This window comes from Chenopodium album, chromosome 17, assembly GCF_948465745.1.
Source record: "Chenopodium album chromosome 17, dcCheAlbu1.1, whole genome shotgun sequence".
In the NCBI taxonomy this organism is placed as follows: domain Eukaryota; kingdom Viridiplantae; phylum Streptophyta; class Magnoliopsida; order Caryophyllales; family Amaranthaceae; genus Chenopodium; species Chenopodium album.
This window is the reverse complement of record NC_137850.1, coordinates 15,703,691-15,711,369: the sequence shown is the minus strand read 5'-3', so window position 1 is coordinate 15,711,369 and position 7,679 is coordinate 15,703,691.

Here is a 7,679-nt window from a genome sequence, read left to right as displayed (position 1 = left end):
GATAGGCAGTGAAGAAGGAGATCACCAAAATTTTGGATGCGGGTATTATATTCCCCATCTCAAGTTCTAGGTGGGTCTCCCCGTTCATGTTGTCCCAAAGAAGGGAGGCATGACCGTCGTCGAGAATGAGAGAGGTGATCTCATTCCGACGAGGACGGTCACGGGATGGAGGATGTGTAGAGACTATAGACGTCTAAACACATCCACCAAGAAAGATCACTTCCCCCTTCCTTTCATTGATCAAATTCTTGAGAGACTAACGAGGCACAACTTCTATTGTTTTCTTGATGGTTATTCGGGATTTTTCCAAATCCCTATCCACCCGAATGACCAAGAGAAAACAACCTTCACTTGTCCCTATGGAACATTTGCTTATAGGAGAATTTCGTTTGGCCTTTGTAATGCTCCCGCAACATTTCAAAGATGCATAATGAGTAAATTTGTAGATATGTTGGAGGAGGGGATGGAAGTGTTTATGGATGATTTCTCCGTAGGAGGTGTTTCATTTGAGGCATGTCTTCAAAATCTTGAGAAATGTTTGGCAAGGTGTGAGAAGGTCAACTTGGTTTTGAATTGGGAGAAGTGTCATTTCATGGTGGAGGAAGGCATAGTCCTTGGCCATAAGATTTCTCATAAGGAGATAGAGGTGGACAATGCAAAAATTGAGGTTATTGAGAAGCTTCCACCTCTAGTCAATGTGAAAGGAGTGCGATCTTTCTTAGGACATGACGGGTTTTATAGAAGACTCATCAAGGATTTCTCGCTCATTGCAAAGCCCCTCAATGATCTTCTTCAAAAAGATGCCAAGTTTGTATTTGATGATAAGTGTTTGGAAGCATTTACTAAGTTGAAGAAGGCTCTAATCTTTACTCCTATTGTTCAAGCCCTAAGATGGGATTTACCTTTTGAGTTGATGTGTGATGCGAGTGATTCGGCAATTGGAGGTGTCTTGGGTCAAAGAGTGGAAACGAAGCTACATGTGATCTATTATATGTCCAAGACTCTAAATGGTGCTCAAAGAAAATACTCCACACCGGGAAAGGAGTTTTTGGGTATTGTTCATGCTTTTGAAAAGTTCCGTTGTTATTTGTTGGGTTCCAAGACCATTGTCTTCACGGATCATGTGGCTCTCAAGTACCTTTTTGTCAAGAAAGAATCCAAGCCTAGGTTGATCCGGTGGGTGCTCGAACTTCAAACTTTTGATATTGAGATTAGGGATAAGAGTGCAACAGAAAATGTTGTGGCGGATCATCTCTCTCACCTTGAGGATTCTCAAATTCATGATGATGGTTCTTCAATTGAGGATAGAATGCTTGATGACTTTTTATATGTTATTGAGGAAAAGGAGCTCCCATGGTTCGCTGACTTAGTGAACTTTCTTGCATGTGGGTAGTTTTCACCTTCCTTTTCTAAGAATCAACAAAAGAAGCTCAAGAGAGAGGCAAGATAATATGTGCGGGATGATCCCATCTTGTACAAGCGAGGAGTCGATGGCTTACTTAGGCACTATGTTCCAAATGAAGAGGTGCCTAGTGTTTTGAAGATGTGCCACTCGGATCCGAGTGGTGGCCATATGGGTGTTTCTAAAACCGCCACTAAGATTCTTCAAAGCGATTTATAGTGGCCACATCTCTTCAAGGATTCATGGGGTTTTGTTAAGACATGAGATCGTTGTCAACGAGTTGGGAATATCTCCAAGTGGAATGAGATGCCTCAACAACCCATACTTGAGTTGGAAGTGTTTGATGTGTGGGGAATTGATTTTATGGGACCGTTTCCCTCGTCCTTTGGAAGTCAATATATCCTTGTAGCGGGTGGATTAAGTGTCTAAATGGGTTGAGGCCATTGCTTTCCCAACTAATGACCACAAGGTGGTAATGAAGTTGTTCAAGAAGGTCATTTTTCCAAGGTTTGGTGTACCAAAGGAGGTGATAAGCGATAATGGTTCTCATTTTATTCACAATGCCTTTCAAAAGATGTTGCAAGCGCTTCCCGGGAGGCAACCCGGTTTTCTAACCCTTTTCTTTTTATTTTTCAATTCTCTATATTTCTTTTATTTTTGAGAACATTTCTGATTCTTCTTTGTTTTCTTGATTTTAGGTACCATGAGATTGGATTGATGAAAATTTCTAACAATTTCGGTGTTAATTTATGGTTTCATGAGGTTTGGTTAAACTTAGGTTAAGGAGTTTGTTGGGGATACATGCTCTCGTGTTTGACTTTTCATGAATTTTTATTTATGATCGAGTGATTTTCGAGCTATTTTTTGTGTAATTTTTAAGCACTCGATCATGACGCTCAATAGCGTCAATGAGAGCGCAAGCACGAGAGTATGTTCAAGAGCGGAAATTTTATTTTTTTTGGTGCGCAAGCATCATAGGTTGCGTGCACGCACCAAAGGGGTCGGAAATTTAAGCTCATTTTGATGAAACTTGGTTGAATTTTGAACCCCCCCCCCCCCTTTACCAACTTGGTGCGCACACACCACCCTCCTTGCACACGCGCACCAAGGGGGTGAGAGCTTGGCCTTGTTTTGGTGCGTTTCAAGGCAAATTTCAGCCCCCCCCCCCCCCCAAGGCCCTACCTGGTGCGCACGCACCAGCCATAGCAGCCCACCCCCCTTTTTCGTGCCCCTCTTCCCCCAAGCTCACCCCTTTTCACTCAATTTTCTCTCTCCCTGATTCCCCCTTATTCCATCAGTCACTCTTCTCTTTTCAAACCATTCCAAATCCCTTGCAAATTCACACAAATACACTCTTCACAAATTACATTAAAATATAATCAAATCTTTTAAAAACAACAACAAAAATTTCAGAAATTTCAAGCTTGTAATTTGAAAATTGAGCATAAATTTTGAAATTTTGGGGTTTTGTTTTAGTGCTTGGAACTTGACTTTGGGTGTTCTATTTGGTCTATATTCTGCAATTGTGCAATTTTCAAGTGATTTAAAGCTTCATTGAGGTATAATTTCTCACTTCCTAGTGTATGTGGAAGGGCAGCTACGGCGCAGCGGCACTGGCGGAGAGAGAAGTGGCTCAAGCTTGAAGTGGCTCGGCAGTGGCGGAGGGAACAATTGTGGTTGAGGTAGTTCTAGAGCAGGTGGCGGAGGAGGCAGCAGATGTAGAGGAGGGAGTTCCGGCGCAGGTGGCGGCAGTGATGAATGGGTTGCAGTGCAGGTTGCACGCAAAGAGGATGGAATGAGAAAGAGTTTGAATTTCATAGGAAGGGAGTGAATGAAAATGAGCGATGACATAGAAAGAGAAGGAAGGAATGAGGCGCAATTTTCTAAAAAAAATAATTTGGCACCGGTTCAAACCGGTGGGATTATTATTTTTCCCACCAGTTCGGCTTGAACCGGTGCCAATAGCCATTCCTTAAAAATCCTGCCCCTTTTTTCCCCACCTGTTTTTAAAAACCAGTGGCCATTACTCGGTGCTAAATTACAATTTTCTACTAGTGAACAAGCACTTTTCGGGAGGCAACCCGAATTTCTAACCTTCTTTTCATTTTTCTTTGATCTTATTTTTCTTTTTTGATGCCTATGGTCTAATTTATTTCTTTCTTTTTGTTTTGATTTTAGGTAGTTGTGATATGAAGGAAGTTCAATTGCCAACAATCTTGGTACCAATATTGAGGTTGGAGTGTTTTTATACTTGTTTGAAGATATGTGTTAGAATTGAGCTTTGATGGGTTCATTATTGTGCAATCTTGAAATTGGGATGTTGAACCAATTGTCAAGGGGTTTCGGGACTACAATGTTTAGTGAGTATCACAATCCCAGGGTGAGCCAGTTTATTGCGCCCACCATTGTGCGCATGAAGAAGCTAGTTCCATGCATAACCCAGGCCAAAGCGGGCGCGCACGACCATGGCACGAGCGTGCAGGGGTCAGTGCAAGCACGCACCAGCTGCTGTGTGCACTAATAAATGCACCCTTCCTCATTTCTTTCATTCTTCATCTCTTTTCTCTCTTCCTCTATTGTTAGTTCAAGCAAGTTCATGATTGTTGCTGCTACATTTCATCATATCATAATCTTTGTTCACTTTAATTAATTGATAATTCCTCTAATCCCCAATTTCATGCTTTACCTTTGATTTTCTCTCTCCAAAAGTTGGGATTTTTGGGTACTTTTGATTAGGGTTTAATAACTTGCATTTAGAATAGAATACTTGTTATTTTGCACCATTGTTCCCTTTCACTAAGGTTTTCTACTCATTCAAGGTATGATTTCTTTTTTTCCTTTATATTTTCATGTAAATCTTTCACCTTGAAACCCTTAGTTTATGCTTTAATGGTGGTTCCACTTTGCTTGGTTCATAACTCAAAATTTTGTGTTAATTATACTTATTGATGATTATGTGAACTTTAGTTTCCATGATTTTGCTAGATTCATTGCAATATTGGTGCTACCATTGTTGGTCATCTTCTTTGAGTATGGTAATGGATGTTCACCCTCACTTTACTTTTGATTGGAATGTTGTTGCTCATTGGTTATATTTGATGATTCATGAATTCTTGCCATTGTTGTAGATTGAATGAGCTTTTATACTTGTTGTGCTTCAATTTACTCGTTCCATCTTTACTATTGGTTATTGGTTATAATTACTCTTTCAATGCTAAATCTTAGAGTAACATTCCATTAATTTACCTTCTTGTATACTTGTGTTGTAGATGGCACCACTCCGTCATCCTAAGAGAGCCCGTAGCACTACTTCTAGAGTGGTTGTTCCACCCCCAACAAATGTGAGTGAGACTTATGGGATCGAATTCGCAAAGCAAGCACATTGGGACAATTTTGTCCATCTCTTTTCTAGGAAGCTTCTTTCAACACGATTCTATGATGCTTCAACAACAAGCAAACTTGGAATTGATGAGGATGTCCGTCGGTTGGCAAGTAACTTGGGCTTGGAAGATTTCATTTCCCTAAATGCTCCAACTTATGCTCGCCTAACCTTTGAGTTCCTCTCTTCCCTAGAGGTTCATTTAGAAGAAGATGGTGTCAACATCCGGACTCTCTCCTTTCAAATGTTCAACAACGATAACTCGGTCCCAATCTCTTTCATCAAGGAAATTTCAAGTTTCCCTCACCAATAGACGACAACAAGTTCATCTATCCGGTTTTTGAGGCTTTGTAAAGCGATCACGGTTACAAGGAGCGTCGATAGTGGAGGCACAATTCAGTAGAGGGTAGCTATAGACATCAATGTTCAAAGGCGACCTCTATCATTCACCCCGCCTTGAGATACTTCAATCGCTTACTTACTTATGCCTTCTTCTCCAAGGAGTCTCTTGGTGCTATTTCTCGAGAAGAATTGAGTTGGTTATGGTTGGCAGACCAACCCTTTGGAGTGATCGAGATCATTGGTTTGGGGAAGCATTTGCTTGATCTCTTCATTAATATCCGTGATGGTGTGTTTCTTTCCAGTACAACTAGGCGGTTTGATTATGATCGTCGCTCTCTCTCTCTCAACAAGAAGTACGAGCACATGCTTGTTTCTGTTGAGCCCATTCCTGATCGTCATGAGAAGTCACCTTCCCATCTCCTTAATGTCTATGCTTTAATCAACCAAAATTTCTTGGAAAGTACTTCTAAGATGATGTGTACATTTGAGAAGTTTCAAGGACGACCGATTGGTGCATTATTCCTCATCCGGAGGCTACCACCACTTGCTTGAATATTCTCGTCCTTGGAGGCCTCCCGTCCCTACAAAGGTTTCCTCCGCCTAATCTTTGCCAAAATCCAGAAGCTCCAGATCACACTCATTCTCAAGTTTTTCCCCTGAGGTCTCGGGGAGGTACTCCTATTATCTCTTCCACTTCTTCTACCACTTCTCATCTTAATTTACCTAGTTTACGTGTTAAGAAAGATTCAATAGCTCATGTGTTGTCCTCTTCTTCTTTGGGGAATGATTTTGTGCTTAGCTATAATTACCATGTTGGGCAAGTTTCTGATTTTCATGTTAGAAGAGGCGAGATTGAACCTTACTTGAACTATCATTACCTCCTAGTCCAACAAGGACCTATTCCTCTATGGGTTTCTTGTGATCCAAACCATGGACCTTCTCTATGATATCCATATTGGGAGGGGCCTCATGTGCCTCTTAATGCTATCCTTGGGGCTACCCCGGCCACTTATGACTACAAGAGGCCCGGGGGATGTGACTTAGATTATGACCCAACCAACCCTAATCCTTTCCCTAACCTCGAGACTTTTGGTAAGTGGGGACTTTCGGGTGAGCCTATTTTAGATAATTGGTCCCATTTCTTTGTTATGGATAAGGCTAGGAGAGAGAGTAGGGTGCGGGGTGAAGCACCTATGGAGAAGAGTGATTTTGTATGCTCCAGCAGAGTGTTTTCTGAAATTGGTGAGAAGATTACCCATTCTACCCCTTACCATACTGCCGAATGATTCCTTGTTAGCTACCCCCCTTATTTGCTTGTTTTACATTGATATTGTTTCTTATGCCTGCTTGATGTTAGGATTTAAGCTTGGGGGGTAGTTCTTTATAAGCTTGGGGAATATTCATGTTTTTGGCTATGCTTCATTTCCTTTCCCCTTGCTTTTGTGGTTCACTTCGGCTGTGTTTTTGAGCTTCTGTTCTTTGATGATGGTGTTTTGTTGGTTATTTGTTGATGATTATTTCACATGCGTTGATTGATTTCCTTGATTGATGAGCTCCTTTCTTCCTTTCAATCTACATCCCTTTATTCCATGATCATTCTAGTTAGAGCATAGTTATATTTTGATTTTTCTGTGAAGTTACTAACAATTTTCTTTGTAAATAGTCTTTTTCTTCATTACGTGGCATATGGTTCTTGCTTTTGTTTCATGGAGAAACGTGAAGGTGTAAACTTCTCATTGTTTCGTTTATATAAGCATAGCTTGGTTTGCACGATGAGATCTTTCTGTTTTTCTTCTTTACCTTTCTTTATTGATTGCTTAGATTAGGACTAGTCTAGGTGTTGGGTTTCAGAAAGTCCGACTTTCTGCGGAAACAAAACCAGACCCTAAGAGCCACTCACAATTAATATAACTAACAAGCGTAATTAACAAGATAAAAGACAATATTACCCTTGATGCGCGCTTCATTCGCTTTACGAGCTCTTACTTCAAAAGCTTCAAATCCCGGAAGTGTGTAGACCTCCAACAGAAATCCACCTGCAACACGACCCGTCTGGTCTCTACTCGGAGTTTAGTCGAGCTAGACCAAAAATAAACTTACTCGAGTTTATATGAACTTAAAGGTTTTCTCTCTTTTAGAGATGCCTTATTGAGTTCAACTCCAGTGGGTTTCTCAGATCCCAATACGTGGGTATTTATAGAGAATTCCCACCAACATTCCTCTCTCCCATCAATGTGGGAGAGTTGGTAAAAAACATTTTTCTATTTTATTTTTAATTTAGAAACAAAAGAAAAAAAACAGTGCAATATTTAATTAACAAATGTCAAGCAAGGACGGAGAGAATAGGTGAGGACCACAAGGGGGGACCAAAGACTTGCTCCCCAAGCCTCACCAACCGGCTCACTCACACGACGCCACGTGGCGCCAGCTGGTAGCCTTGTGCTGGGCTGGGCCTACTTGTGTGCGTGCACGGGTTGCTTGCTGCCACGGCCTAGCAAGCCGAGCATGCTTGCGGGCTGCTGGCCGAGGCTATTGCACGCCTAGTGCTAGTAGTGC